At 41.7% G+C, this 27,818-nt stretch overlaps 1 protein-coding gene, 1 non-coding gene and 1 pseudogene across 3 annotated transcripts in view; 2 read left to right on the plus strand and 1 right to left on the minus strand.

Annotated features, from left to right (window-relative positions):
- MAPK10 (mitogen-activated protein kinase 10) overlaps nucleotides 1-27,818 on the minus strand; it is a 622,226-nt gene that overhangs the window by 513,833 nt on the left and 80,575 nt on the right. The window lies entirely within an intron of this gene.
- On the plus strand, nucleotides 7,239-27,322 carry LOC616295 (SUMO-conjugating enzyme UBC9-like; annotated as a pseudogene).
- On the plus strand, nucleotides 23,086-23,158 carry TRNAG-UCC (transfer RNA glycine (anticodon UCC)). Its single transcript has one exon. It is a non-coding gene; the product is annotated as a tRNA-Gly (tRNA).

Here is a 27,818-nt window from a genome sequence, read left to right on the forward strand (position 1 = left end):
TGGCAATTTGGAGCCTCCCATAAGAAAGACTTGATTTCTCCACTCTTTGAATCATTTGGCCACATGAGCTGCCAAGTGGGACATAAGCAAACAAGAGGTATAGCAGAGGCTTAAAAGTCAGGTGCTGGCTCCCTTGCTGCACCTAAAAACCCAAAACTGTCTCTTTACAGGCTTGCTGTAATGTGCTAGAGGATAAGAGGCCAGTGGAGGAGGACACAGAGATACTCTAGCTAACAGCCAGCCAACTACTGGACATGTGAAGGAGGCCGTCTGAGACCAACCAATTTCCCAGCTGACTCACTAATTTATCTAGCAGGTGACCAGAGACTCATGAGTAAGCCCAGCTAAGACCAGTAGGAAAACCAAGCTGATCCCATACCCTAACTATAAGCTAACTAATGACTTGTTTCAAGCCGCTAAATCTTGGAGTAGTTGTTCATGGGGCAATAGATTACTAATTTAGTCTCAAATACCTCCAAGAAGGTATTGCTATCATCCAGCCTCCTGGTTACCCAAAAGCTGATCTTTTCTTCCACCATCAAATTTCATTTGTTTCATAGGTTTTAGGACCTCAAAATCCTTGACTAATGTTGACTAAAAAGATGCACAACATGAGAGTTATGAGTTAAGTTTTATTTGAGGGCAAAATGAGGACTGCAGCCCAGGACACAGCACCTCAAAGAGCTCTGAAAGACTGCTCAAAGAGGCAGTGGGAGAAGGTCCATATATAAGATTTTGGTGAAGGGAGAGTGCAATGCAGTCAACCACTTACTTTACAAGAGGTTTTCTGCTAGTCACTTGATATCCTCTGAGCAGCATGATGACATGATGAGTCACATGAGGAGCATCTGATGTCATCATGAAGGGATTTAGTGCTTTTCTAGATATCAGAAGATGCAAAGACTGGGATCATGAAAACAGTTCCTGAAAATATCTAAATTTAATTCCCTGAAGCACAGAATGCCTCTTCACTCTGAACTCACTCAGGGCATGTTGAAGGTCACAGGCAGATGGCAAATGCCCGTGGCAAGTGCCAATTTGTAGCTGACACTAAGCTGAAAAGCCCACTATGGGGAAAAGACCCTGATGCTGAGAAAAGACTCTAATGCTGGGGAAGATTGAGGGCAGGAAGAGAAGGGGGAGACAGGGGATGAGACCATTGGATGGTATCATCAACTCAATGGACATGAGTTTGAGCACATTCCATGAGATGGTGAAGGACGGGGAAGCCTGGCGTGCTGCAGCCCGTGGGGTTACACAGGGTCGGACACAACTGGGAGACTGAACAGCAGCAACTAAGTCGACAAACTAATAGGAGTTAAATAACCTATAACATGAATTAGCCCTAATTCATGTAATTTGAGGATAAGAAATAAGATAACATACAGAGTACTTACAAAAGGCACAGCATAAGCCTTCACACTTCTTCTGTCAGGTATCTCCCTCTGAAGCAGCAACCTGAGAATTTATAGGTCTACCTCTTTTTTTTTTCCCTTCCAAGGAGTAAAAGTTAACTCTCATTTTATCCACTAGAGATAAAGTCTGTTCAAATGTACCCAAGTTAAGAAATCATTGCTCTCATTCCTTATCTCCCCTCTCTCTAGTCAGATTTGAATGGTTTCCAAATGAGTTGATTCATCTTTCTCCACTAAAATGGACATATCTTGAGTACTTTCCAACTCACTCTCTGAACAATTAAGCCCTTCAAAAGACCATTTTTCTGTTCCTTTATCTGTAATCAATCTCCCCACCTCCAATGTCAAAGGTTAACAAAGCCCTCCAGATAAAAAGTCAAGTATGGTTTACATATTCCTGATTCATCAGCAAGTCACAAAACATTCATTTAGACCACCAGACTTGCCACCTAGCTGTTCTACAATTGTTCATTCTTAACTATATTTATACAGTAAATTTCACATCTGCCTCTTCTTAAAACGTATTCACTCATTCAGGAAACATTAACTACTATGTCACTGAGAACCTCCTTTCTCCTGGCCTCATGATTCCAAGGGTAAGAACTTCTGCAACAATAATTTCCATAGCTTCTCTCCCACCTGCCCACTCACTCCATCCAAGACAGAAAAAGGAAGTATACTATAGCGGACTTTGGGAGAAAGTGTTACCAAACCACACTTGGGTCTGCTTTGACACAGCAAAGCCAATCTAAACTACAGTGTCTATTGCAAGGAGAACGGGCAGCTCATGTTCAAAGGCCCAAACTCCTCGATGACTTCCAAGGCAGGCTTTTAAAGACGATGTGAGGTAGAGGGTCACAGGGTATATCATCAGCTTGTACTCAATTCTATGACTGGTTGATGGTGGGGTAACAGACCTTAGTTTCTGTTTGCGAGAGCATAGTTTACCAACCAGAGATTGAACAGGGCACTGGGCAATGAAAGTGTGGAGTCCTGACCACAGGGCCACCAGGGAATCCCACCGGTAGATTATTAGAAAGTCCACTGCAGTGGTATATCTATGCAATATGCTCTAGTTCAACTTTTATTATTTAAAAAAAAAAAAATATATATATATATAAAACATGCTTCTGCTTTGATCTCCAGAGGCACCTGCACAAAGGTACCAGCCCTGGGGACAAGCAAAGACTAAATCCAGCGCAACTCCTGCACACCAAGCCAGCTCCCCACAGCTTTCTTCTCACTTATCCACCCAGAGAGTCAGTCTATCTTCACATCATCTTCCTGCAGTGGAAGTTTTCTTCTACTTCATTTGTCCAAAAGAAGAAAAAAATGCCTTTTTCTAATCTGAACAAAGGCAGTTTATGAGCTAGCTGCAGATGGTTGATTTCCAGCTATCTGACTCCTTTGTCTATTTCTTGATTGGTTCCCAACTTAAGGAAAGCAAGGGTCATTAATTTAGCTCCTAAAATTCCAGTACCACTGCTAGGTAGGTGGTATTGGACCAGGTATTGTGCTAGGCGTTGGAAGGAGTGCAGGGAGAACATGAGTAAGATAGAGTCCTTGACTTCAAAAAGCTCATTGTCTAGGTAAATGCTCTAGGTTCTCAAAACCACTGAGTATTTGTTTTTATAGAGAGAGAAAGTTCAATGGCCCGGAGTAGGCCTGTCCCTTTGAATGTCTGCATCCTTGGCTCCCACTCAGGGTCTTGAGGGACCTCCCAGGCATGAGTTGAGCTGTGTGAACCAGGGACAGGAAGTGTGTACAGTGGTCACAAGGGTGACAGAGCTGTGGTTGCTGTGAATGGACACAAGTTCCTCACATATAAGCGCATGAACTTTCCTGGTGGTTCAGTGTTTATGAATCCACCTGCCAGTGCAGGGGATACTGGTTCACCCTGCATGCTGTGGGGCAACAAAGCTGGTACCACAACTAATGAGCTTGTGCTCTAGAGCCCAGGAGCTGCAACTCCTGAAGCTCCTGCCCCTAGACCCTGTGCTCCGCAACGAGAAGCCACTGCAATGAGAAGCCTGTGCACCACAAGGAAAAGCAGCCCCAGCTCAGCAACTAGAGAAAGCCCACATAGCAATGAAGACCCAGCTCAGCCAAAACTAAAATAAATAAAACTTTTTTAAAAATTGCAAAAAGAAACAAAACAAGAAAATAGAGGTACATGACAAAGTTTACACACTAACAGCAACTCAAGGCAGCGGAGACAGCAGACCAGAGTGAGGAACACACATCCCTCCAGACAGAGGCGCCTGCCTGACGATCACTAAGCACCTGTTCAGGAAAAGATCTTCTGTGTCCCTCAGGAAGCTTCTTTTCTGCTTTCCTGGTGGCTCAGACAGTAAAGAATCTGCCTGAAATGCGGGAGACCCAGGTTTGATCCCTGGGTTGGGAAGATCCCCTGGAGGAGGGAATGGCAACCCACTCCAGTATTCTTGCCTGGAGAATTCCATGGTCAGAGGAGTCTGGCGGGCTGCAGTCTATGGGGTCGCAGAGTGAGACACAACTGAGTGACTTTCATTCATGGAGCTTTTTCACATCCACTGACTCCACCCCAGTTCTGGAGACTCTAAGAATCTGACTGCCGACCAGGATTACCAGCCCCAGACACTGCTGCTCAGTGCTAGGCTGGGTGAACCAAAGGTCCGTGTCCCAGGAGAACGTCTCCCAGCAGCTCTGGCTCAGGGCCACGAAGGTCTACTCCTGCAATCAGGAGAGGAACCCTATGACCAAAAAGATGAGAAGAGCTGAGACACGGTGGGGGGTGCTAAGGCCCAAAATGGCAGGAAGGCTGTCTTGAAGGTTATCAAATCTGAAAAAGCCAGAAGCAAATTTCAAAGTGATGTCAAATCCTCAAATCCAGGATCAGGCAAAGGGAGCCCAGCTACAATCTGGGAACAATGAATGGGGAGAAAGAAATACAAGAGAGATGAGGATTCTTGAGCAACTCCCTCCAGTGTAAGAAGTTAAGATCAACTGAACAGATGAGAACTTATCTTGACACCCCTCATAGATAACATTCCTTTTTAAACTGCAGTTATCACGTTCCTTCATCTTAGAAGTAACAGAATTCCTGAACCAAGAAACAAAACATATGATTTTACAGTGTGTCTAAACTGCATAAAAATCAAGTCATCTTGAGAAAGTTGACTCCCATAGTAATTTTGGATATACAAAGAGTGAAAGTGTTAATAGTTCAGTCGTGTCTGACTCTTTGCAACCCCATGGACTGTAGCCCACCAGGCTACTTCCTGTGTCCATGGAATTTTCCAGACAAGAATACTGGAGTGAGTTGCCATTTCCTTCTCCGGGGGATCTTCCCAATCCAGGTATCGAACCTGTATCTCTTGTGTCTCCTGCACTGGCAGGCAGATTCTTTATTACTAGTGCCACCTTGGAAGCCCTGTCCAAATATAACACAGGTGAATTTTTTAAAATAACATTAGTTATTAACCAGAAATATGGATTTAGACTTTGGCTGTAATACCGAGCGCTTCTTTTTTTGTATGATTATGAAATAATCAGCCCTCATCAGTCCTTCTCAGCACCTACCATCAGGGTAATTTACATGCCTGGAATCTGCTAGGGGGCTTCCCTCATGGCTCAGAGGGTAAAGTGTCTGCCTGCAATGCGGGAGACCTGGGTTTGATCCCCGGGTTGGGAAGATCCCCTGGAAAGGAAATGGCAACCCCCTCCAGTACTCTTGCCTGGAAAATGCCATGGACAGAGAAGCCTGGTAGGCTACAGTCCATGGGATCACAAAGAATCGTACACCACTGAGCAACTTCACTTCTCAGAATCTGCTAAAGTATTCTGACTACTTTTACCCTCAGAAATAAGCTCACATACTATGACTTTGTGATCAACTTCATATCTGAAAGTCTAAATAAAACTTATCTGTTGTTAAGAAAAAACAGGAAATGCACTGTTTACAATAGCCAGGACATGGAAGCAACCTGGATGTCCACTGACAGATGAACAGATAAAGAAGATGTAGGACATATATACAATGAAACCACAAAAAGGGAACGAATTTGAGTTAGTTCTACTGAGTTGAGTGAACTTAGAACCTATTATACAGAGTGAAGTAAGTCAGAAAGAGAAAAATAAATATTGCATAGGAACGCATATATATGGAATCTAGAAAAATAGCACTGATGAATCTATTTGCAGGGAAGGAATGGAGACACAGACAGAGAACGGACTTGTGGACTCAGCAAGGGAAGGAAAGGATGGGAAGAATCGAGAAAGTAGCACTGACATATATACACCATCATGTGTGAAACAGCCAGCTAATGGGAAGTTGCTATATAATTCAGGGAGCCCACCCTGGCACTCTGTGATGACCTAGAGGGGTGGAATGGAGGACGGAGGGAGGCTCAAGAGAGGAAATATCTATATAATTATGACTGATTCACATTGTTGTATGGCAGGAACCAACACAACGTTGTAAAGCAATTTTCCTCCAATTAAAAAAATAAGGAAAGAAAAACCAAGAGTTGCCTGCTATTAATAAATCACTGTGTGCAAAAAATTAAAATATCTTACTTATTGAGACTACATTACTTTTTCTCTTTGCTGTTAAGAATCCTGGCTGGAAAGAAAGTAGCTAGAGAACCAAATTAGAAGCTGGAAAGGACATTCACACCTAGTCATAGTCCCTAACCACATGCTATGTGTAAGGTAAAAAATAGACCACTTCTCACCTTTAAGAAAAACTAAAAATACTTGTACATGCTTGGAAAATACAGAATAAAATTATAAGGAGTCAGCATAAACAACAACCTACAAAAAACTTTTTAAAGTCTAAGCATTAAAGTGACACACCTTCCTACCAAGAAATAAAAACAGATTATTAACTAATCTCCTACATGCATCTACATGCTTCAGTTTAGGGCCACTCTTGTCAGATAACAAGGTCGAGGGGAAAGAATGCCATATTAAAGCCCTGCTCATTCTCCCACTTCACTCCAACCCTGCCCAGAGGGAAACCATGGTTAGGAAACCCCATCTGCTCATGATTTCCTCTTTAGTACTGACCTGTGATGGTTGCCATGGATTTATGAAGATGGCTTTTTGGGCTATGCTGCTTGACTAGAGATGTTGAAATGGTTGAAAAGGGAATATGTACATGTGATGTGGTCCCTTCTCCCTCTCTTCCTCAACACCCAAGAGGTGAAGGTATGGTCTCAGCCCATCCTTCCTGAGAGAGCCCGCCACCCAACACCCCAACACCCTCTGTCTGGCAGGCTCATGCTCTGTTTCTCTTTCTGGGTTCTCCAGTGATGGACATGCACCCTAGACCAGCTCTCCACTGGATTTTGAGACCAACGCTCTCTAGTTCCTTCCCTTCTATCTTGTGCTCACTTTAGCCTCTTGTTGGCATACGTGGAGTTACAATAATAAGATTCTGATCCAGGCTGTGGAGTAGAAGCAAACAGGGAAGGCTGGCAGGCTGCCATCCACAGGGTCTCAAACAGTTGGACGTGACTGAGCGACTGAACAAGGAACAACAAATTTCATCAGCATGGATCCCAGAGGAGGAGACTTGAGCAAACTTCCACCAATCTGTAGTGAGCACGTAGTGTAAAGTGAAACACAAATTTTGTTGTCATAGGTCACTAGGGTTTCACAGTTGTTTGTTACCCAGCATTATCTAACACAATGATTGGTGGTGGTAGTGGCGGTGGCTGTGTTTCAAGAGGATCTAGACCTAAGCAGTACGTCAACTTGGTGTGTCAAACTCTATAACTGGCAACATAGCCAGGGCCATCCCCTTGAGAATGGCCTAAGAGATGACTCAAACTACCCTAGATGTCTTCAGACCCCCCAGAAGATATCAACACTTTGGAAGCTGCAGTTAAAAAAAAAAAAGCTCTCCATACAGATTCTGCTCAAGTCTCTACTGAGGATGTAGGCCCTGTGGTAGATGGGTTCACCACTGCTCCCAGTCTAGGGCCAGTACCCTACCCACTGACACATGGTAATCCTGATGCCTAACCTTCTGTCTACACCCATCCTATATACGGGCTTCCTTGGTGTCTCAGTGCTAAAGAATCTGCCTGCCAGTGCAGGAGACCTGGGATCGAACCCTGGGTTGGGAAGATCCCCTGGAGAAGGAAAGGGCAAACCACTCCAGTATTCTTGCCTGGAGAATCCCATGAACAGAGGAGCCTGGTGGAATACAGTCCATGGGGTCGCAAAAGAGTCACTAGTCACACGACCTAGTGACTAAACAACAACAACACAACATCTTACATACAAGCTATAAATGGAAAACACCTCTGACCGGATATTCCTCTCCTTTCCAGATACTACAATGCCTTCAGTGTTCCCACTTTCACTGTTCAAAGAAATTTTTAGCAATTAAACAGGAGTTTTCACAGCCTTGGCAAAATAGTCATCCTACCTGGTTGCATTTCCAAGGACAACATCACAAGGTGACTCCCTTCATTTTGAACATGAAAAATTGTTAGAAAATTCTTTCTTACAAAAGGTTGAGACTTGCCTCCACATGCTTCTTTTATTCTAACTTGCAAAGTTTTGATCACCTATCTTGAAATTCTACTTTTTTCTAAGTTTCCTGGGAAGAGGTTAATCCTGGCAAGAAACAGGGATTTAAGAAAGTAGATTTAAAGGAGTTTGTAGAAAAATATTCTCTCTCTGGGTCCTTGGAGTATGTCCTGGATTATGAGTCATGAAATGGTCCAGAACAATTCCAGTGATGAGAAAAAAAAAAGTTGCCCCTACAAAGGAATGGAGAAGGAAATGGCAAGCCACTCCAGTATTCTTGCCTGGGAAACCCCATGGACAGCCTGATGGGCTACAGTCCATGGGGTCACAAGAGTGGGACACAACTTAGCGACTAAACTACCACCACTAGACAAAGGGAACTAGACCGAGAGAGGCAGAGGTAGGAAGCTAGCCTGAGCTGGTGTGGAAGACATTTCCTGCCTACTGCTCTGTCTCCTCTATGTTTCTACCTTCAGCAAACACTTAGATCATTAAAACTCACTAGTCTGCAAACGCAGTGAAGACAAGGACCTGTTCTCTTTTATTTTTTATTTTTTTGCTTACCTTTCTATCTGCATTACCTAGCTCTGAGCCTAACATATATCAGGCAATCAGTAGGCTATTTGTTCGGAGAAGGCAATGGCACCCCACTCCAGTACTCTTGCCTGGAAAATCCCATGGACAGAGGAGCCTGGTGGGCTGCAGTCCATGGGGTCGCTGAGAGTCGGACACGACTGAGCAACTTCACTTTCACTTTTCACTTTCATGCATTGGAGAAGGAACAGGCAACCAACTCCAGTGTTCTTGCCTGGAGAATCCCAGGGATAGGGGAGCCTGGTGGGCTGCCATCTATGGGGTCGTACAGAGTCGGACACAACTGAAGCGACTTAGCAGCAGCAGCAGCAGGCTATTTGTTGAATGAATTATGAAATCGGTAGGTGTGAGATTAGGAAGTGGTCGGGGCTTAACTTGGGGTTTCCAAGGGGAAATAATTTAACTTAAAATGTGCAAAGGATCATGCCTTATTTCAGACTGACCTTAGGGTGCAGTGAGGCTTAGTCCTGTGTGTTTGTGGGCAGGGAGAGGGAACATTACATCAGAAGAACAACAATGCAAGCCTGGCAGGATGGCAGCATCCTGGGTCTACATAAACAGTGTGTTCATGTAGGGAAATCCAGTGAAACACTAGGTAGGCAAGCTGTACTCAGCCTCCTTGGAACAAGAAGGGGAGGGGTTTCCCACATGTGCTGAGGTTAGGGTCAGGTGGGAGGAGGAGGGAAGATGGCTGGAGAGGGATATGTATGTGAGTGTGTTAGTTGCTCAGTCATGTCCAACTCTGGCAACCCCATGGACTGTAGCCCACCAAACTCTCCTGTCCATGGGATTCTCCAGGCAAGAATATTGGAGCGGGTTGCCATTCCCTTCTTCAGGGGATCTTCCTGACCCAGGAATCAAACCTATCAGAATTGCAGGCAGCAGGCAGATTCTTTACCATCTAAGCCACCAAGGAAATCTGAGAGATATATAGGCAAATTTTAAACCCTGAGTGAAGTGAAAGTCATTCAGTCATGTCTGACTCTTTGTGACCCCATAGACAATACAGTCCATGGAGTTCTCCAGGCCAGAATACTGGAGTGCATAGCCTTTCTCTTCTCCAGGGGGTCTTCCCAACCCAGGGATCGAACCGGGGTCTGCTGCATTGCAGGCAGATTCTTTACCAACTGAGCTATCAGGGAAGGCCCTCTTAAACCCTGAAGCTAAGTGGAATGTGAATACCAAAGTCAGTCAGTGTCGTTCTTTGTCACCCCAACCTGCCACTATTCTAACTTTAAAATGCCTGACATGTTTTAGGTGTAATAACTGTTTATAAAGCCTTTGCTTGCAAATCCTTAATTGATCTTGCCACTATCTCAAGGAATTGGGTAATAGGAGATAACCGCATTGTCTCTTCCCAAAGGATCCCCACCCTTGACCTTTAGTATAAGGTCCCCTTTGATTTAATCTGGAATTAGGGTCCAGATACATCAACCCAATTTCCTAATAGTTCAAGAACTCAAGGCTCAGTTTGGTCTGAGCCTGACTTCTCAGGGCTGCCCTAAGAAGTTTAGCATGTATCTTCAACACAAAATGAAGTTCAAGGTTAGCTTATGTTGGGTTGAGGAGGGTGAAGGGAATGGTTTTAGTAGTCTGACAGCCTATATTCATTTACACAGCTGTTACTAAAAGCACTGTATCAATATTACTGTTTTATTATGGAGAATTTCAAACACACTCAAATGTAGATAGAATGATACAGTGAGTTCCCAGGTATGCCTCTCGTGCCAACAAGTATAAGCCCAAGACCAATTCTGCCATATCCCCACCTCCATCCGTTCCATCCTTTCCACTATATTGAAGCAGGTCCCAGATATCATATGATTTCATCTGTAAATATTTCAGTGGAAATCCTTAAAAGACAACAACTTGTCTTTAAACAGACCTCTAATACTATTATCACACCTAAAAATAAGTCAGTTCAGTTGCTCAGTCGTGTCCGACTCTTTGCAACCCCATGAATCGCAGCATGCCAGGCCTCACTGTCCATCATCAACTCCCAGAGTTCACCCAAACTCATGTGCATCGAGTCGGTGATGCCATCCAGCCATCTCATCCTTTGTTGTCCCCTTCTCCTCCTGCCCTCAATCCCTCCCAGCATCAGAGTCTTTTCCAATGAGTCAACTCTTCGCACGAGGTGGCCAAAGTATTGGAGTTTCAGCCTCAGCATCAGTCCTTCCAATGAACAGCCAGGACTGTCTCCTTTAGGATGGACTGATTGGATCTCCTTGCAGTCCAAGGGACTCTCAAGAGTCTTCTCCAACACCACAGTTCAAAAGCATCAAATCTTCAGTTCTCAGCTTTCTTCACAGTCAAACTCTGACATCCATACATGACCAGTGGAAAAACCATAGCCTTGACTAGACGGACCTTTGTTGGCAAAGTAATATCTCTGCTTTTGAATATGCTATCTAGGTTGGTCATAACTTTCCTTCCAAGGAGTAAGCGTCTTTTAATTTCATGGCTGCAATCACCATCTGCAGTGATTTTGGAGTCCAAAAAAAATAAAAGTCTGACACTGTTTCCACTGTTTCCCCATCTATTTGCCATGAAGTGATGGGACCATATGCCATGATCTTAGTTTTCCAAATGTTGAGCTTTAAGCCAACTTTTTCACTCTCCTCTTTCACTTTCATCAAGAGGCTTTTTAGTTCCTCTTCACTTTCTGCCATAAGGGTGGTGTCATCTGCATATCTGAGGTTATTGATATTTCTCCCTGTAATCTTGATTCCAGCTTGTGCTTCATCCAGCCCAGCATTTCTCATGATGTACTCTGCATATAAGTTAAATAAGCAGGGTGACAATATACAGCTTTGATGTACTCCTTTTCCTATTTGGAACTAGTCTGTTGTTCCATGTCCAGTTCTAACTGTTGCTTCCTGACCTGCATACAGGTTTCTCAAGAGGCAGGTCAGGTGGTCTGGTATTCCCATCTCTTTCAGAATTTTCCACAGTTTATTGTGATCCACACAGTCAAAGGCTTTGGCATAGTCAATAAAGCAGAAATAGATGTTTTTCTTCCACTATCTTGATTATTCGATGATCCAGCGGAGTTGGCAATTTGATCTCTGGTTCCTCTGCCTTTCCTAAAACCAGCTTGAATATCTGGAAGTTCATGGTTCACATATTGCTGAAGCCTGGCTTGGAGAATTTTGAGCATTACTTTACTAGTGTGAGATGAGTGCAACTGTGAAGTAGTTTGAGCGCTCTTTGGCATTGCCTTTCTTTGGGATTGGAATGAAAACTGAGTTTTTCACTCCTGTGGCCACTGCTGAGTTTCCCAAATTTGCTGGCATATTGAGTGCAGCACTTTCACAGCATCATCTTTCAGGATTTGAAATAGCTTAACTGGAATTCCATCTCCTCCACTGGCTTTGTTCGTAGTGATGCTTCCTAAGGCCCACTTGACTTCACATTCCAGGATGTCTGGCTCTAGGTGAGTGATCATACTATCGTGATTATCTGGGTTGTGAAGATCTTTTTTGTACAGTTCTTCCGTGTATTCTTGCCACTTCTTCTTAATATCTTCTGCTTCTGTTAAGTCCATATCATTTCTGGCTTTATCAAGCCCATCTTTGCATGAAATGTTCCCTTGGTATCCTTAGTTTTCTTGAAGAGGTCTCTAGTCTTTCCCATTCTGTTGTTTTCCTCTATTTCTTTGCATTGATCACTGAGGAAGGCTTTCTTATCTCTCCTTGTTATTCTTCGGAACGCTAATTCCTTAATAATATCAAACATGTCCTGTCAACTATCTAACATGCTCTTCTGTCCTACATTGTCGCTATGTAGTCATTAGGTCATCTCTGACTCTTTGAGACCCCATGGACTGTAGCCCACCAGGCTCCTCTGCCCGTGGGATTTCCCAGGCAAGAATACTGGGGTGGGTTGCCTTTTTCTTCTCCAGGGGATCTTCCCGACCCAGGGATCAAAGTCACATCTCCCGTGTCTCCTGCATTGCAGAGGTATTCTTTACCGCTGAGCCACCAGTAAACCCTCTGTCCTATGAATTGCCTGTAAGTTGGTAGTTGGATCTAGAAGTTTGATCAGAATCAAGTTTAGTAAAGTTTTTTTGCAATATATTAATTTCTATCAAAAAAAAAATGTCCACCAGAGTAATCTCAAGTTTTAGCCAAATAATTAGCCAAAATCTTTGCAGAATTTATACTAGAAGATATTGCATAAAGCATCAAGAACCTATAATTTATAAATAGACATAGTACTCTGCATCTCATGGAAAAGAGTATAACACATACACACGACCACCACCAAAAATAAACACAAGAAAAGTTCAAGTAACAACAACAACACTTAGCATCTAAGAAATACTCAAACCTGGATTAATGACACACTTTCTAGCTGTTTAAATTGAAGACTTAGATGTTCAGAACTATTTTTGATTCAAAGAATGGAGCTTTCATCCCCCAGGTTTTGGTTCAGTTTACCTCAGCTACCGGTAGAGGGAGACCAAGATACATCTAAAAAACCACTTAGAAACCAGGCCTCAAACCTGAAAGATTTTCAAGTTTCTGTCACATATCAAAATTCAATATTAAGGATTATTTATTTTGCATTTTGGGTTTCCCTGATAGCTCAGTTGGTAAAGAATTTGGCTGCAATGAGGGAGATATGGGTTTGATCCCCGGGTTAGGAAGATCCCCTGGAGAAGGGAATGACCACCCACTCCAGTATTCTGGCCTGGAGAATTCCATGGACTGTATAGTTCATGGGATTGCAAAGAGTCAGATGTGACTGAGCAACTTTCACTTTTTCACATTTTGAATTTTACGAGGAAACATTGTACTAAGTCATTTTATATCTGATATCTGCCTGTATTGTAAAGAACAAAAAATAGCCTTTATGAGTTCTGTACAAAGTGTTTGACACAAAACACACCTTTAAAGGCTTCCTTCACCCCAGTACTTTTCAAGACAAGAAGAGGTATAAGAACCTAAGTAGAATGTATTTTGTGAGTTTTTCTTAAAGAAATTCTAAGGACTTTTAAAGAATGCAATACTCCCAAATCCCTTTCAAATTATAATTTTAAAACATTAAGCTGTAAAAGAAGCATAAGGAAATTCAACAAATTTATATTTTTCCAACGATGACTAATATATTTTGGAGAGACTGAGGGAGATGCTTGAGGGCTAAGGCAAAAGGAGAAGGGGGCAGCAGAGGATGAGACGGTTAGATAGCATCATCGACTCAATGGACATGAATCTGAGCAGACTCCTGGAGATAGAATAAAGGACAGAGGAGCCTGGCGTGCTGCAGCCCATGGGGTCTCAAAGAGTCTGACTCAACTGAGCGACTGAACAACAACAACAAGCTCGTGCTTCCTCAACTTTGGGATAAGCCAGCTGTGTTTCCTATCCTGCAAATAACTAGCTAAAAATGTCAGAACTCACTTACCTCTCCTTTTACCACAAAACATGCACTCTCCTTATTATGCTTTATTAACATAGCTCTTTAAGCTTTATAACTCCTTTTCACGTACTATTTCATCCATCCTCAAAACTTAATAATCAAAAACTATTATTCCCACTTCAAGACAAACAAACACTCCAAGCAGTGAAATATGTTTTGGGAAGTTCCACAGCTGTAGTCTACATAAACAGGACTCAAAACCAGAACTTCAAACTTCTAAAACTCACATACTTTGTGACTCCACTGAAAAAAACCACTGCTAACACATTTCAGTTCCCCCATGCACTGGCTTATTTCCTATATCAATGCCTGTAAGACTCTTAAAAGCATCAAAGTGACTCTGATGGTTTCCACCTCAGTGAATTTGGCAAGGGACTACAGAAGCCTGTACTGAATGGCCAGTCTTGGTGCCAACGGAAGGCACAGTCCAGGCTCCTTGGCTCTTTCAGTAGGACTCAGAGCACAGACTGCTCTGCAACTGTTTAGGCCCCGGGGCAGACCCAATGGACTGCATCTCTGAGAGGCCTTCAGATGGTGTAAAGGCTGGAGTTTTTCATGGCCATCATAAATGTGCCTTTACTCACCAATCATTAACACCTTCATGGAGTCACAAAGAGTCTGACATGACTGAGCAACTGAGAACACACACAGTGTATTCATGTTAGCTACCGTTGGAGGGGCCTGCTGATCTCCAGGCATCACTTTTCCTCAGCCTTCACTGCCCTTTTTCTCTACAAATAAACTCCACTTTCTTCAGCCCCTACCTGTGCATCTACACAGATGAAGTTGTGGAGCACCCAAGTGGCACTCAGAGTAAAATTATAAAGCTCTGCATATTTGTGAAACACTTAAATACGTACTATTTCAGAATTACATCTAAACTACCTTCTCATCTTAAATCAACGTCCACCTGACCAAACATTTAGTTCAAATATGGAATTGAATACTTACTTTTTAAAGATCACTCTTTTTTGCAACCCCATGGACTGTAGCCCACCAGGTTCCTTCTGTCCATGGGATTTTCCAGGCAAGAATACTGAAGTGGGTTGCCATCTCCTTCTTCAAGAGATCTTGCCCACCCAAGGATGGAACCTATGTATCCTGCATTGGCAGGTGGATTTTTTTTACCACTGAGCCACTTGGGAAGCCCTTTAAAGGTCACACCCAACTACAAAGAATCACAACTGATTCATACAGCTCAACAGCAAGAAAATAAATAACCCAATTTAAAAATGAACAAATGACCTGACTAAACATTATTCCAAAAAGATATATGAATGGCAAGCAGGTATATGAAAAGGTACTCAACATCACTAATCATCAAGGAAATGAAAATCAAAATCACAATGAGATATCACGTCACATGTCTATCATCTTTCTAAAACTCATAAAAAATTCAGTAAAGTCTCAGCATACAAAAATCAGTGACATACATTTCGTTACACTAGTAATACACTATCAGAAAGATAAATTAAGAAAACAATCTTATTTACAATTGTATCAAGAATAAAATACTTAGGGTTAAACTTAACCAACAATATAAAAGATCTGTATGCAGAAATCTATAAGATGCTGATGAAAGAATTTCTCTAACCAAAGAAGACACAAATGGAAAGATATCCCATGGCTATGGGTTGAAAGAGCTTATATATTTTTAAAATATCCCTTCCTGGTGGCTCAGACAGTAAAAGCGTCTGCCTACAATGCAGGAGACCTGGGTTCAATCCCTGGGTTGGGAAGATCTCCTGGAGAAGGAAATGGCAACCCACTCCAGTACTCTTGCCTGGAGAAACCCACTAATGGAGGAGCTTGGTACAGTCCATGGGGTCGCAAAGAGTTGGACATGACTGAGTGACTTCACTTTCACTTAACCACCCAAATTGATCTATATGTCCAATGCAATCCTATCAAAATTCAAATGTCTGTATAGCACAAGGAACTCTACTCAATACTCTGTAATGTTACATAAGGGAAAAGAATCTTATAAAGAGTAGATACAATATGTGTATACGTATAACAAATTCACTTTGTTATATATCTGAAACTAACACAACATTGTAAAACAACTATATTCCAATAAAACCTTTTTAATTCCAACGTCTTCTTTTTTTTTTCCCCCTCAGAAAAAGAAAAAATAATCCTAAAATTTGTACGGAAGCGCAAAAGACCCCAAACAGACAAAGCAATCTTGAGGCAGAAAAACAAAGCTGGATGCATCATACTTACTGGAAACATCATACACACAATATACTTCCAAACTATATTACAAAGCTATAGTAATCATAATGGTACAGTATTGGCATAAAAATGGACACATAGGTCAATGAAACAGAATAGAGAGCCCAGAAATAAACCCATGCATATTTGGTCAATTAAAGCATGACAAAGAAGATAAGAATATACAAACGACAAGGGATAATCTCTTCAATAAATGGTGTTGGGAAAAGGACCAGCTTCATGCAAAAGAAAAAAACTGCACCACTGTCTTCTACCATACACCAGAATAGACTCAAAATGAATTAAATATTTAAATTTAAGGCTTGAAACTGTAAAGCTCCTAAAAGAAAATACATGTTGGGGGTAAGTTCCTCAACATGGGTCTTGGCAATGATTTTTATTTGACACCAAAAGCAAATGTTAGAAAAGCAAAAATGAGCAAGTGGGACAATATCAAACTAAAAAGCTTCTGCACAGCAAAGAAAACCACCAAAAATGAAAGACAACCTGTGGATGACAGGAACTATTTTCAAATCATATATCTGATAAGGGGTTAATATTCTAAATACATAAATATCTCACTCAGCTCCATGGCAGGAAAAAAAAAAAAAAAATGGGCAGAGGGACTGAGTAGACATTTTCCAAAGATACACAAGTGGCCAAATGATACGTAGAAAGATCCTCCAACTCACTGATTATCAGGGAAATGCAAATGAAGACCATGATGAGATGTCATCTCACACCTGTCAGAATGGCTATATCAAAAAGACCACAAATAAGAAGTGTTGCTGAGGATTCAGAGAAAAGAGAATCCTTGTGCACCTGTTGCAGGAATGCAAATTGGTGTGACCACCATGGTAAACAACACGGATTTCCTCAAAAAAATTAGAAACAGAACTACCATTTGATGAGCAATTCCACTTCTGAGTGTATATACAAAGGAAATGAGAACAGAATATTGAAGAGATTATCTGTACTCACATGTTCATTGTAGCATTATTTACGATGGCACTGGGATATGGAAACAACTTAGGTGTCCATCAGTGAATTAATGAATAAATCAGATGTGACACACACACACACACACACACACACACACACGGACTTCCCAGATGGCACTAGTGGTAAAGAACTTGGTTGCCAGTGCAGGAGACATAAGAGACTAATCTCTGGGTCAGGAAGATCCCCTGGAGGAGAATATGGCAACCCACTCCAGTATTCTTGCCTGCAGAATCCCTTGGACGGAGAAGCCTGGTGGGCTACAGTCCATAGGGTCACAAAGAGTCAGACATGACAGAATCGATTTAGCATGCATGCACGACAACACACACACACACATACACACACACTGGAATACTATTTGACCTTAAAAAAAAAATCAAAAGAGATCCTGTCACTTGCAACATCATGGATGGTTTTGGAGGGCATTATGCTAAATAAAATAAGTCAAAGAATGACAAAGTGAAATAAGCCAAATAGCATGGTATCACTTACATGTGGAATCTTTTTCTTTTAAGTCAAATTCATAGAAACAAGGAGAAGGCAATGGCAACCCACTCCAGTACTCTTGCTTGGAAAATTCCATGGACAGAGGAGCCTGGTAGGCTGCAGTCCATGGGGTCGCTGAGGGTCGGACACAACTGAGCGACTTCACTTTCACTTTTCACTTTCATGCATTGGAGAAGGAAATGGCAACCCACTCCAGTATTCTTTGCCTGGAGAATGCCAGGGACAGGGGAGCCTGGTGGGCTGCCGTCTGTGGTGTTGCACAGAGTTGGACACAACTGAAGTGACTTAGCAGTAGCAGTAGCATAGAAACAAAGAGTAGAATACTAGCTACCAGGAGCTAGGGTAATTGTAGAAAATGGGGAGAAAATGGTAAAAGAGTACAAACTTTCAGCTATAAGATGAGTAAGGTCTAAGCTCAGCCTGGCCATTCTAGTCAATAATACTGTTGCATAACCAAAATTTGCTTGGAAAGTAGCTCTGAAGCATTCCCGGAGAGGCAGCAAGGAAGGAAAGAGCAAGAAAGAGAAAGGGAGACAAAGAGGAAGGAAAGGAGGGAGAAAGGGATGGAGAAAAAATTACTACTGGATGGTCACACCCTTTGGAGGCTTCCCTAGTGGCTCAGTGGTAAAGAATTTGCCTGCAATGCAGGAGACACAGGAGACATGGGTTTGATCCCTGGGTCGGGAAGATCCCTGGAGAAGGAAACAGCAACTCATTCCAGTATTCTTGCCTGAAAAATCCCACGGATAGAGAAGCCTAGTGGGCTACAGTCCAACAGGTCACAAAGAATCCTTCATGACAGCAACTGAGCACATCCACACCCTTTTGCAATCAGAATTTGAAGTGAAACATTCCTTTCCAGCAAGTTAGCTGCCACCTGTGCTTTCAAACTCCTCCCAACCAGTGTCTGGAGAGTGTGGAATAGCTGGACCTCAGGATAACACACAGAGAGACAGACACACTCATAGAAGACACAGTGCAGAAAGCAGCACAAAAGGAAAAGTGGCTCTATCTCAGGTGGTTGTAATCAAACATTAAAGGGGACATTTACTCTACGCTGGCTCGGCCTAACGTGGATCAGAGGCAGCTGAGTTGTAAGCACACCGGGAACCCAGACTTGAGTTCATGACCAAAGGGAGGGCGGGGAGGAATTCAGCAAGAACATTTCCAAACGATTCTGCTGATGCACTGGTTGTTTCGGTTACTTTCTTGCCAGGGCCGTACATACACACCCATAGGCGGTGTCTCCAGATCACGAAATGCAGTGAAAACGGGTAGGTTGTTGAGACGATATGAACTAGACAAAAGGCTACCCAGATAATTCACTTGTCCAGAGAGGATTGTTTTGTTTTTGCTTAAATAATTGATTTTGGTTTCTTGCTATAAACCACTTGTCACCTATCTAACATACGTGCTTAGTTGCTCAGTCGTGTCCTACTCTTTGCAACCCCATCGACTGTAGACCACTAGGCTCCTCTGTCCATGGGGATTCTCCAGGCAAGAACACTGGAGTGGGCTGCCATGCCCTTTGCCAGGGATCTTCCCAAGCCAGGGATCGAACCCAGGTCTTCCACATTGCAGGAGGATTCTTTACTATCTGAGCCACCAGGGTTTCCCTTAATAATAGAACTTTGACTTTATTCCAAGCAGTGGTGTGTCCAGCTAAATGACTGCATTTGCTGACCTCTCCTGCAACTTGGGATGGTTGAAGAACAATAAGTGGACCTTTAGAGAAAAATCCTTAAGGCAGACAGCTAGAGTGTGCCTTTTTGTCCTTCCTAGAACATATATGTGATGTCTCAAACCCTAGCAACTATCTTAGACCTTAACACAACCTTGGTGATGGGAACCACACGCTATCGACGGTGGAGAAATAGCAGAAAGAGCCTGGTCCTTACTCCCACTTTAGATGCCCCATTTAAAGCCTGGGGGTATCTCTCTTCAGCCTTCCTTTATAAAAGAAAAAAAAAGACAAAAGCCCATCCTGTTAAATTCCTATCTGTGTTATCAGCAATTGAATGAAATTTACAACTAATATGCCAGCTCTACAAATCACCCAAGTTACCTGGAAACTGCGGCCCCAATACCCATTTATATCATTTTGGGATACAGAAACAAAGCTTTCAAACTAACCGTGATAGTTATGGGTGATTTGATTCTCAAGCCAAAAATTAGGTCACACAATAAGAATACTTTGAATCTACTTATGGGAGAAGCAGATCATCAGCTCATTTGAAAGCTGGGCTGCGCTAGTACACCCAGATGCTATGATTCTACTTGAGTTATTAAGTTCAAGCACGCTGCAGTAATCCTGACCTGATTTTCCACTTCATCAGAAAAAGATAAGTCTAGGTACCAGGTGATACACACCATTCTAACCAGGAGCTTTAGTTTAATACGTAATCTCCGAAAGTAATCTCAAAAAGGGTTCTGGGCCTCCAGAAACTCACATTCTCCTCCCCCATAAACTTTGGTAACTGCGTGGTAATTACACCCATGCTTCTCTCTGTATCCACCAAGAAGCTTTACTGGCGCCTTATCCTATAGAACTCAGTTCTATATACTTAGTATTTGCCTCACCTAAGCCCTCTATATCTGTTTCCACATAGAAGGATAATAATACTTACCTTTCCTCCAAGGTGTGTTGTGATGTTTAATTAATGTTTACAAAGTATATAGTAAGCTGTAGATGAAAGATGCTAAAGAAGCATAAAGTAGTATCATTAGTCTGACTCATCACTTAGCCTTATTAGGTATGCAAAATGAAAGTCATGTTGCTACAGCTAAAATAGTTATGAATACACATTAGGTCAAATATAAATCCCAGAGAGATTTAAATCTGTATGCCAGGTCCACAAAGCCAACACCTGAAGCTCCTTATTATTAGAGCAATGTGCTTTTTTGTTTCCCTTTCTAACAAGTATTTACTTGAAACCCCTTAGCTTTCAAGAATAGAAACTGATTAGAAGGTTAAGGTTACAGTGAAAACATGATATATTTGGGAAACATCTGAAGTTCTTCATACTTTAATATGAAGATAAAAATTCAATCTGTAGTGATGCAAAACTCCATAAAACTTGGAAAAACTTTTAATTCTTCCACAATTGAAACTAGCAAGAAAATTCCAGGACTTTCCTGGTGGTCTAATGGTTAAGATCCCATGCTCCAATGCAGGGGGCCTGGGTTCAAATCCCAGGTCAGGGGACTAGATCCCACATGACATGACTAAAAGACCCCAGCATGCCTCAACTAAGACCCAGGGCAGCCAAATAAATACATAAATAAATATATGTTTATATATATATATATTTTTTTAAAAAAAGAATACTCTGAATTTCATAGGAAATTTAAAAAATAAACTGATAACCTTGAAAGTTTAGTACAATGTTTCTTGAGTTCAAATGTGCACTATGTTGAGATGTATACATATTATTTTATATACAGTCTTCAACAATTTTCAACTAAATATACAACTATATTTAGATAATAAGTATATATTAAGATTTTACATACTTCTGAACCAAGGAATCATTGACACTATATGCTCTATTTTGGCATATAAAACTAAAATATCACTTTGTTGTGCAACATGGAGCTCTTTTTCAAGATCTGTATCCTAATGTTCCCCTTGCTGTGTAGCAGAAAGAGAATTAGGAAATAGAAAGAGCCCTGCTGACGAGAAGGGCTCATTATGCAAATAGCTGGGGTAAGTCCATACTATCCATCCATGGCTTACCCTGGATGTAGAGTTTCAAAGAGAACTAATAGTCTTAAGAGTGAAAATGCAACACACACACAAACCCACACAACGAACATGCACAATAGAGTAAATGCACAGAGGAATCCCACGTGGTTCTGAAAGATGTTGCAATGGGATTCATCATTACATGGTCTCAGAGAATGAGATGATGACTGTCCTCCTCTTCCAACTTCCACAAAATTTGGTCAGTTTGGAAACTTATGATCTAGTTAGGTTTACATGGAAGATAAAAAGACACATTCATTTCATCCCCCAAAAGCACAAAGTCAACATTCTTCTGAGTTAAGGAAAAGCTTTCTGGAGACAATTAACTTCTTATAAAATTTTTTCTAAAGAGAGAGAGGGAGTAGGTAATTGCATTACAGGACAAGAGCAACTCTTAAAGGTCAGAGGATTTGATGACATCTTAACCAGTCCAGATTTAGTTACTGAAGTGTTAGAAATAATCTAAAATTATTTTCTTCTACTTCTTCGATGATTACTTTTCTCATCTCCATTTCTTCTTTTCTTCTTCAAGTGTGTTGTGATCCATATGTTTACAAGCTGGATGTTCCCCAAATAGACACCACCCCCTTCTATTTCCACATATTTTTATATACACTATGTGAATTAAAATGCAAAGAATCCCTATCTTGTATATGATGGAAAACCCACCTCATCCCTAATACTTTCATGAACAATAAAGGAACTTCCATTACTCTGAGTCACTTCCTCGGATTTCTTGCTCCTGCTGAATTCTTAAGTGGCATCTTTGTCTTTCCTTAGGTTTAATCCACGCTGACTCAGTATAGAATATATTCCAAAACACTAATTTCCCCAAAACACTAATCCCTTAAGATCTAATCACATTATAGCCGTGATCATATATCTTTACTGAAGTTTCAATAACAACATGAGGTAAGAGGGTGTGCTGTATCACAGCACAACATAGCAAAAGATTTAAACATGAATTCAGTATTCCTGCTATTCAAAGACACATTCTCTCCACTTTAATGGGCTTGGAATTTTGATATATCTTACAATCAATCTGTACAATTAAAGTGCTGTCATATTTTCTCTTGAAAAGATCTTATTAAATTGACAGTATATCACATTACCATAGTATCCTAAAATCAAAGGGATTTTATTTTTTTTTAAAAGCCACCTGTGGTCTTCAAAGTCCAAAGCCACACCCACAGTTAGGAACTTCTCACTGATCTCCTCATCCCTGTTCACTCCAACACCCACTCCATCCCCTCCCATCGTTTCCCGTTTCCCAATTTTCCCCAGTTCTTGGAGTTCTTCCCATTCTTCCTCTATATTGATCCTGTAGGCCTCACAAACCTTGTCTCTATGTCTTCCCTAGACTACTATTATGGTGACCGACTAAAGAAAACATTTTCTTTTTTGAGAAATTTTTTTAATGGCTTTTGTTTTTCCTCCTTACTTTCTCTTTTTTTTCAATTTTTTAAAACATGTTTTAAATTGAGACATAGTTGACAAGGTAACATTGTATAAGTTTAAGGTATATGATGTGTTGATTTGATAAATTTATATATTGCAAAATGATTACCATCATAGCATTAGCTAACACCTCTACCACATAATTATTTATCATTTCTTTCTTGTTGTGAGAACATTTAAGATATCAACAGTTTGGGGACTTCCCTGGTGGTCCAGTGGCTAAGACTCTGCACTTCCAATGCAGGGGGCCCAGGTTCGATCCCTGGTCAGGGAACTAGATCCTATAGGCCACAACTAAGAGTTCGCATGCTGCAACTAAAGATCCTGCATGTCGAAACTAAAAGATCCTTCATGTTAAAAAGAAGACTGACGATCTGCCTGCCTCACTAAGACCTGGTATGGCCAAATATATAAATCTTAAAATCATTTTTTTAAAAAGATCTCAATAGCTTTTAAATGTACATCTTCTCCTACCACCCCATCAATTTTTCAAATTAACTTTCTTTCTACATAGATTTCTTTCAGCATCTGTAATTAACAGTCTTCTCTTTTTACATTCTTTCCCTTGGGATTCTTATCCAGTTGGAGAGCATATGACTTCCACCTTTCAATCTTCAGCTTTTATCTCTCTTTTATCTTCTGGACTGACATTTCCATTCTGAAGGATATGTTCACCAAAACTTAGCACACAGACAGACTTCAAAATTAACACACAATCCAAGGAAAATAAGGCATATTCTGCGAGGCTCCCATTCCACGTGAATCAACAATATGGACTACAGAGTAAAGTAACAAAGGTTTACACTAGGAAGAAGAGTAGGATTCAATTGCCAAGGCCTCCAAGGATGTGAAAAGACCTTCTGCAAGTCAGAAGATCGTGGTTTACCAGATGCCTCTGAAGTCTCAAAGCAGGCACTGCTGATAGGGGACTGCAAAACAATTCAAAGTTGAGTACTGAGGGACTTCCCTGGTGATCCAGTGGCTAAGACCCAGCACTTCCAAATAAATAAATGTGTGCTCAGTCGTGTCCAGCTCTTTGCAGCCCTACGGAATGTAGCCCACCAGGCTCCTCTGTCCATTGAATCTTTCAGGCAAGAATACTGGAGTGGGTTGCCATGCCCTTCTCCAGGGGATCTTCCTGACCCAGGGATGGAACCCAGGTCTCCTGCATCTCCTGCAATGGCAGGAGGATTCTCTACTACTAGTGCCACCTGGAAAGCCCAAGTAAATAACTCTAAGTAAATGCATAAACGGGAACACTGAAATGAACCTAGATGTGTAGAACTTCAAAGCAAAGTCATGATACATGAAATTAAAGGCATCATCTTCCGTTCCTGACAGTCCAAGCTCTGTTAATGGAACTCTGAGTTTTCTAGTCACACAATTTCAAAAACTTTGCCTTTGACTCTTCTGTCTTGATCTTACCTTGTACTCCTTCAATTGTCCAGTTCTTTCACTCCAGACTCTAAAATGTCCTTTCTCTTTGCTATCCCATAATCTTTCAATAAAATGGGCACCTAAAATGTCTCTCTATCCTCAGGTTTTTGTTTTTTTTTTTTTCACTTAATCTAATCCTTCCCATTTACCAATGAACAGATCTTCATAAACTACAGTGCTGATGATATCACTTCCCTATAAAATCTTCAAAGGTTCTTTATTACCTGTTAAGTTGAGTACACACTCCACAGTAAACTCCCCATTGCCAAATCCAGGGGTCAATTCTCAGTCTTTATTTTATTAAACCAATCAAGAGCATTTGACAATTAATCTCTAACTTGAATTTCTGCAGTTAGTCTCATTTCAATCCTTATTTGATAACTGATTTCATAAGCAGCTATGGTGATACTTTTAAAACATAAATTAGATTATGTCACTATTCTCATTAAAGTCCTCCAATGGCTTCTTTCTATCTCACTTGGGGTAAAATTCAAAGCACATGCAATGGCCTGCAAGACCCTGTATGATGTGGGTCTAACTCTCCAACCTCATCCTCTACCACAAGCCTTGGTGGTAGAGGCTTTTTAACCCCACTTTTTAACCCCACTCTAGCTACGCCTGTCATCTTGGTGGTACTAAAGGACAAAACCTTTCGTACCCTCACCTTTGAGGTTCTGCAGTGGCAGTTCCCTTGACCTGAGTGCTGCATGGCTCTCTCCGACCCATTCAAATGTCTGTTCAATATCACCACAATGAAGGGCTCTTCTCTCTCCACTCTGTGTAACTAACATTCCCCCCAGCCTACCCAGCCACTCCCTATTCTCCATAACACTTGGCATCATCTGAAATATTTTATTTGTGTAACATTCTATATCTTCTGTTTCTTCCCACTAGAATATAAATGCCCTGAAAGGAAGGTCTTTTTTCTTTTACAGCTTTCTTGTCAGAGACTAAAAGAGCTCCTTATACTTAAGTGACTGAGCATGCATGCACGCATGCATGAGAATATAGAACAAATATATACCAGGAAAAGATTGATGATTCAGATTGATAAATAAAAACTTGAAAGTCATGGTTAGTCATATCCAACTCTCTGAGACACCTTAGACTGTAGCCTGCCAGGCTCCTCTGTCCATAGGATTCTCCAGGCAAGAATACTGGAGTGGGTTGCCATCCCATTCTCCAGAGGATCTTCCTGACCCAGGGATCAAACCCAGGTCTTCTGCATGGCAGGTGGATTCTTTACTGTCTGAGCCAGCAGGGAAGCCAAAATAAATACTTATGCATTATAAATAATACCACTGGCACTGTTTTTTTTTTTTTTTAAGGAATACAATGAAATATTACTCAACTATAAAAAAGAATGAAATCTTTCCATTTGCAACAATATGGATGGAGCTTGAGGGTACTATGCTAAGTGAAATAAGTCAGAGAAAGACAAAAACTCTGTGTATAACTTACATGTGTAATCTAAAAAACAAACAAATGAACAAGCAAAACAGAACAGAAGCAGACTCATACATAGAGCAAACTGGTGGTTGTCACAGGGAAAGAGGGCATGGAGGAACAGACAAATAGGTGAAGGAGGTTAAGAGATACAAACTTCCAGTCATAAAATAAATAAGTCAAAGGGATGTAATATACAGCATAGAGAATATAGCCAATAATATTGTATAACTTTGTATGATGACAGATGGTAACTAGATTCACCCACCAGGCTCTCCCTGTCCCTGGGATTCTCCAGGCAAGAACACTGGAGTGGGTTACCATTTCCTTCTCCAATGCAGGAAAGTGAAAAGTGAAAGTGAAGTCACTCAGTCGAATCCGACTCATAGCAACCCCATGGACTGCAGCCTACCAGGCTCCTCCGTCCGTGGGATTTTCCAGGCAAGAGTACTGGAGTGGGGTGCCATTGCCTTCTCCGAACTAGATTCATAGTGGTGACCAGTTCATAATGTAAGTAAGTGTCAAGCCACTATGTTGTACACCTGAAACTAACACAATATTACGTGTCAACTATTTGTTGTTGTTCAGCCGCTAAGTTGTGCCCGACTCTGTATGACCCCATGAACTGTAGCATGCCGGTCTTCCCTGTCCTTCACTAGCTCCCTGAGTTTGCTCAAAATCATGTCCATTGAGTCAGTGATGCCATCTATACTTTCATAAAAAATAAAGTAAAATGAAATAGAGGAGCAATAATACAGGAAAAATTCCACATATATAGCAAACAATAATCCTTAATATACCAAGAATTCCTATATATTCAACATACACAAAACAGTCCAGTAAAAATGGGTAATGGATAGACGCACAGAAAGAATAAAATGCTGAGTCCCGAGACAAAGGGAACGCAGACTCCGCCACCCTCGCTGCCGCCACCGGCCTAGTACTCCTCGCTCGCCGGGCCGGGCCGCCCAAGGGACGCGAACACGGCTGGGATCGCCCTCAGCAGACTCGCCCAGGAGAGGAAAGCTTGGAGAAAAGACCACCCGTTTGGTTTCGTGGCTGTCCCAACAAAGAACCCTGACGGCACAATGAACCTCATGAATTGGGAGTGCGCCATTCCTGGGAAGAAGGGGACCCCATGGGAAGGAGGCTTGTTTAAACTACGGATGCTGTTCAAAGACGATTACCCATCCTCACCACCAAAATGCAAGTTTGAACCGCCGCTGTTCCACCCAAACGTGTACCCCTCAGGCATAGTGTGCCTGTCCATCCTGGAGGAGGACAAGGACTGGCGGCCAGCCATCACCATCAAGCAGATCTTATTAGGAATACAGGAACTTCTAAACGAACCAAATATCCAAGACCCAGCTCAAGCAGAGGCCTACACGATCTACTGCCAAAACAGAGTGGAATAGGAGAAAAGGGTTCGAGCACAAGCCAATAAGTTTGCTCCCTCATAAGCAGCGACCTGTGGCATCGTAAAAGGAAGGGATTGGTTTGGCAAGAACTTGTTTACAACATTTTTGCAAATCTAACGTTGCTCTACAATTACTGGTCACCTGGGAAGGGTGGGCGGGTGCCATTTTCCATTTCCGCCACTGGTACAGTCTCGACTTGCTGAATTGCCCAGTTTTTCATACAGGGTCTCTTCCTTCAGTCTTTTGTATTTTTGATTGTTATGTAAAACTTGCTTTTATTTTAATATTGATGTCAGTATTTCAACTGCTGTAAAATTATAAACTTTTATACTTGGATGAGTCCTGAGGAGCGCGTTCCCAGAGCTGCACTTAGCCTCCCGCTGGCCGCATGACGCGGGAAAGCAGAGCTGCCCGCCCCCAGAGCCCCAGAGCCCCAGCCAGCATCACGTTTCCGCATCACTTCCTTTGTGTTTATATGGCGTTTGTCTGTGTTGCTGTTTAGAGTAAATAAACTGTTTATATAAAAAAAAAAAAGGAAGAATAAAATGCTATTCCCAGAAGAAAAGACAAAATGGTCAATAAGCATTAAATAATAAGCAGAAAATAAAAGTGAAAACAATAATAAAATACCAG

Source organism: Bos taurus, chromosome 6 (genome assembly GCF_002263795.3).
Source record: "Bos taurus isolate L1 Dominette 01449 registration number 42190680 breed Hereford chromosome 6, ARS-UCD2.0, whole genome shotgun sequence".
NCBI lineage: Eukaryota > Metazoa > Chordata > Mammalia > Artiodactyla > Bovidae > Bos > Bos taurus.